A 6000-nucleotide genomic window follows, 5' to 3' on the forward strand; every position below is an offset into this window, starting at 1 on the left:
AGTTCCATACGTTTTTAATTTTGCTTTGTTTTATTCATTGCTGCATTCCCAGTGCCTGGACTAGTACCTGGAAGGTACTAAATATTTATGGAATGGATGATGAATGTGTTTAGATGCATGTGTGTATGCGCGCGCGTGCCTGTGCATGTGCTTGACACATTACAGAATCACCAATGGTATATATCCCTGTCTCCACGCTTCCCTTTCATTCACACCACTAAACACTATCTCAGTATCTCAGAGGGGACAAACAAATCTTCTGTGATGATCTGGAAGCTACAACTTGTTGGTAGATAACCTCAGAAACATTGTGATGCTAAGTCATAGTTCTATTTGATTCTCGTTTGTAAAATTAAACTCAATGAACCAAGACTGAAAGTGGAATCAGAGCCTAAAAGGAATTAAAGGGAGAGAGGTGTGAGCTGGAGGGAGAGTGAGGAGTACTCTTACCTAGGCCAACCAGGAAGGTGGCTGGCTGAGCAGGACTGTTAGCTCCTCAGGTCATTGCAGATTATCCACACACTCACTACTAGCTTTAATTCAGGGCCAGCCAGCTATTGAACCTTATCAGTAGAACTAGTTTGAGAAATCAACTTTAAAATTTTATCTTCCTCTGTGGTTTTTGCTGTCAAAGTCTGGGCATTTTTCCAGTGCCCCTGTTTACCTTGAGAATTCTTACTCATTTAATACCAGCCAATAGTTTCATTTAGGACTATACATACTTCAAAGTATGATTTATGATTTTGTATACTTTCCCTATAAACAGACCATCTTCAAAATATTAGTTCAAGTTCTGTGTTTTCTTACCATGCTCTTTCTCCCATCAGTTGTGTCTCATTACTGTCCCATGTGAATTCCCTCCCTTTATTCTCAGCTCTGTACTCTCAAATGCTCTTGCCTTCTCCCTTATTCTATTTCTTGAATAAGGGACTTATTCAAAACTGACTTCCCAAGTTTTAGCTCTCAAGTTCCACCTCTTCCACAAGATCTTTCAGGTCTCCTTTAGTGTGCAGAGACCTCAGCCTCTATTATCCTCTCCTATTCCACCACTACTTGTTCCAGTTGGTTTGCCATTTAAAGGTAGTCTGCTTTGTAGCATCCTGAATTATAGATGCATCATCTTCTGACCTAGACTGCAAGCTTCTGAATTGCAAAGATAAATAATATTACCTGTCTTTGTTAGAACAATAAATCAAGTCACTTGCTAAATGTTCAATATATATTTGGTGAATAAATGAATGAATGACACAATATCAATTTGGAGATCACTCAAGGAAGAACTACCACCTCAAGGTGAGATTACTCCTTTCTACTATTAACGCCTCCATGATGATGTCAAGGTGCAGGGGGTGGGGGAGGGGTTGTGTTGACCCCCACACACACACTTTCCCTGTGAGAGCACCAGAAGGAACTAGGAATGGAGTTACTGTGATATAAGCCATGGGGGCAGCAGAAATAGAGAAAAAGAATGTGGTCTTCACTGCCCTGGCAGAAATAGTAACCAGAACACTTTCTATTGCAGCTGGAATGTTAGCACAGCCTCAAAAGAGAAGTATATAAGGGAGAGAAAGAACTGGAGAATTCAGAAACAAAACCATGTGGAAGCTTGAAGCCAAATCCCATAACTAGAAATTGGATATTTAATTCCTCCAATTCTGGAGGTGTCAAAGAAGCAAACTTATTTATAGTGGTTTGTCTTTGGTAACTGAAGAAGTTGTTCTACCTCTTTAATAATAGTTAATATTTATTGTGTATCCATACTGTGCCAGGCACTGCTAAAGGTTCTGAAGTATATTAGATATGTAGGTAATGTTATATAATTATGCTCATTTTAAAGATAAGGAAACCAAGGCTTGGAGAGTTTAAGTTACTTGTTCACGGTCAAACAACTAGTGACTTGGGGAAGCAGCCTGTGAACTCATGCCAGAACTGCCATCACAAAATGAATTGAGCAACATGAGTTGCTGAGAATAGAGATGTAAAATTTATTAGAAAGCTCATTATGGAAAACAAAGTGTTGAATAAATGGCCATTAGATAGTAATCTACTTTCCCTTAATAGTTTTAGACACTATTCTACCAGGCTCTATGCTTAAGTGTCAAACTATAAAAATGTTAAGGACTTACAAAAACAGTGGTAGAAGTCTATGAATATCTCATACTATTTTTTTTTAATGTTTTGGGTTTGGCAAAGCCTTATAACACATTTTTGCCAAGCCCTTTTCCCCTTACATTTTAAATCCCTGTGTATTTCAAGGGAAACCTAACACTCATGTTTCTGACTCATTGACACTTAACTCATCAAAACGTTGTTTGGTAAGAGTTATCTGTGGCTAAAAAGCCTTTTCCACCTTCAAGGAAGTCATGTTTCACGGACACCCAACTACATCCAACATACTAGGCACAAGATGTCTTCCAATATTCAGCAAAGCTAAAGTGGATTCTAAAACTGGAAAGCCAATGACCTTTTAGAATAATTTGTAGTGGCCGCATTAATGGGGCAACTGCAAATGGACTGTGGCCTTGTTTGAACCAGTGACCTGTGGTACCCAATGGGGGATTATGTAAGAATAAAAACAGAAAGAGAAGAATATAAAAAGAACCATTGTTCTATGATATATTTGTCTGAATGACTACGTGAAATGCAGTCAGTTTTATTTTAATATCTAATTCAAATTTTAAAAAATAAATCAATAAAAGAACAAACATTTCTTAAAATTGCCTAAAAATGTACAGAGAAGAAGTATATTCTTTTTAAACTGAGAAGCTCAAGAACTATGTCAGATTCTTAATGTTCAGAATATTTTGATTTGACCCAAACAGCCATCTCCAAATGACAGAGGACACCTTGGTCCTGTTATATCTTAACTGAACTCCTAGATATCTCTGAGTTTTTTTCCATATTAAGACATTGATCTTCAAAATTTTTGGTTTAGGTTTCTTGTTCCTGCTTATAAGCCATTATAACTGGTGTAACAAAAACATAAAGAAGCATTACGTAACAAGATGTTTTTGTTTTTCTTTGAAAAGTTACAAATGGAGAAACATAATTTATTCTTTAGATTATAGCCATACAAATAATCCACATATCGCTTATTACATGTATCTTTTGAGAGGATGAGATACATCCTTGAAATGAAGAAAAATCGTTTTCCGAACAAGTTTTTGAAAGTTAGACATTGCCTGAAAAGGATCTCAGATCGTCTCTGCCTAGCCAGGCCAAAGTTCAGCTGTCTTGCCTAGAGGGCGCCTGTGGAGAGGAGAGTTTCACTCTCCTCTCCGATCCTACAAACTTCTCTGGAATTCCATTTGTCCCTGGTGCTTGTTTGAAGTGGAGACAGAATATAGGATTCTCTTTTTTTTTTAGTATCCCAGTGTCTACCAGCCCCAGGTACGTTTCTTGATATTCCTAACCCCCAATGCAGGGTCAGTATACAACTGGGGAGGTGGTGAAAGTGTTTGCCCTTAAATGTCAGCCATTCTCTGAAATCATTTTTCTTTGGTTCAAGTTTAGGAATTTGAGAAATCAGAATTGGACTTCTTTTGTTATCTGTACTCTGCTGTCATCACTTCCCTGAGGCAAAAAAAGGCTAGCTGCAGAGGCCAGATGCAGAGGTGGAGATGAAATCACTGAGGAGAAAAACATCATCTAAAAAATTTTTCCCATCACTAAAAATTTTTTGTCCATCTCCAACTGCTGGCATGTAAGGGTCATGAAAGTAGGGGCTTTGGCTTGTTTCCACAGGATTTTAAGCACCTAACACAGTGGAAACAAGCCTGACATAGAGAAGACAATCAATGCATTTGGAGAATGAATGAATACATAGTTGGCCAGGACCTAATTACATTTTTCAGCCTCCTCTTTCTCTGGACCAACACTAAGCTGCTAATGAAATAGTCATATATTATATTTTATCTAAATAATTTAGGTAGTCTCTTACTGACCAGATCTGTGGGATACCTCCTTTATTTTTTAATGGTTACTTATTATTTAAATGCCATTTTAGATTACTTTCTTTTACTTTTTAAGATTATTTTTAACATAGTAGTTTGAAAATATCCATCTTTATAAGTCCTGTTCTTTCTCTGTGAATGAAAATATCCATCTTTATAAGTCCTGTTCTTTCTATGTGAGTTGTACAACTGTGTGTGTGTGTACAACTCAGCAGTGATGGACTGAGAGCCTCCCTCTCTGTTCCGCCACCTTTCCCCCTCCAATCTCCACCTTCCCCCCACCAAAGTTGGAGAATTAACAAAACTCTTAAATTCATTCTGTTTATCCATTGGTCTACTGTTGGAAATTTGAGATTTTTGTGCCTTTCAGCTATTATGAATAGACTCCTATGAACATTCATGCATGAGTTTTTTTGTGGACAGATGTTTTCATTTCTCTTGGGCCTATACCCAGAACTCATGTTCTGTGTTACAGTTGCTGTTCCTGTAGTACACTGTGTAGTCTTTTCCAGCAGCATTAAAACTTTTGCCGTGGAAGAGTGTGTGTTTTCTTCTTGAAACCTTCCTCTCTTGTTCTGTTATTTCCCTTCATCTTTGGCCACACATTTTCTGTGTCTTCTGCTGGCATCTCTTCCTCTGTCTGCTTTTAAAAATGTGCTCCCCATGTTTTTCTCTGTCAAGATAATCTTCTCTGTTCTTCTAAACTCTAATGCACATTGAAGAATCACTGATCTTTTTTCTCTAGTTTCTCCCTCTTTGTCTAGACTGGAATTCCACGTGCTTACTGGGCATTTATCCTTGGGGTTTCTGCAAATAATATGTATTTAACTTGTTTACAGCTTAACTCATTAACCTCACCCTACCCTCCCACCTCCAAATGTTACTTCTCTTTTCTTTTTTTGTTCAAATAGGTAATTCATGCACATGTTAAAAATAAAATTCCATCAGTATAAAGTAATTCCTCAGAGGCAATTACTCTTTTCAGTTACTTGTGTATCCATCTGTTTTAGTTTGCAAGCTGCTGGGATGCAATATAACAGAACTGGATCAGCTTTTTAATGAGGGGATTTATTTAGTTAAAATTTTATAGGTCTTCAGTGGAAAGGTAGCTAGCTTTCATCTGAGGATCTCTGTTACATGGGGAAGCAAACAGTGACAGCTGCTGGCCTTCTCTCCTGGCTTCTGGGTTCCAACGGCTTTCCCCAGGGCGATTCCTTTCGGGATCTCCAAATATCTGGGCTGAGCTGCGTATTGAAATGAGGTATGCCGAGCTACTTGGGCTGTGCTGCTTTGAGCTCACATCTGACCTCTCTCTTTTAAGCCTCCAGCTAATTAAATTAACCGTCACTCTTAGCTGACTGCAGATGTAATCAGCCATGGATGAATTTCACATGCTAATGATTCAAGGCCACAGCAACAGAATGAGGCACCATCACCTAGCCAATCTGACACCTGGAACTATCACCCCATCCATAGGCATCCTATGCAAATAAAAGCATGAGTGGCTGTGTGTTGTCCATTATCGGCAAAATGATAACCTACTGTGCACACTATTCTGCATCTTGCTTGTACTGACTATATCTTGGAAAATCAGTCCATATCAATAAACACAGTTCTGACTCATAGCTTTTAATGAATATAATATATACACATTTATATGGGTATACATTATTTAACCTATTGCTGGCCATTGCAATTGTTTCTGATGTTTGTTACTATTAAAACTGCTGAAGTGAATGCTGAAATGCACACTGCGTGTTTATCTATAGATTAAATTTATAGAAGTAAAATTATGACATTAATGTGTAGGCGCATTTAAAATTTTAATGGGTATTGCTTAATTTAACTATAGTGCATACCCTCACCCTAGGCAATACATTATTTTTATCACTAGTTGTAGCTGCTTGTAAATCTGATTGGACAATACATCAATTACGTATGTAATTTTTATTTTCTCCTCTTGTGGGTGATTTTTAACGTTAGTTTAAAATAATTTTAAACTTTTGGGCATTGAAGTCTTATGAACAAAATTGACTTCATTTATGCA

The sequence above is a fragment of the Tamandua tetradactyla genome, chromosome 6, assembly GCF_023851605.1.
Source record: "Tamandua tetradactyla isolate mTamTet1 chromosome 6, mTamTet1.pri, whole genome shotgun sequence".
Taxonomy (NCBI): Eukaryota; Metazoa; Chordata; class Mammalia; order Pilosa; family Myrmecophagidae; genus Tamandua; species Tamandua tetradactyla.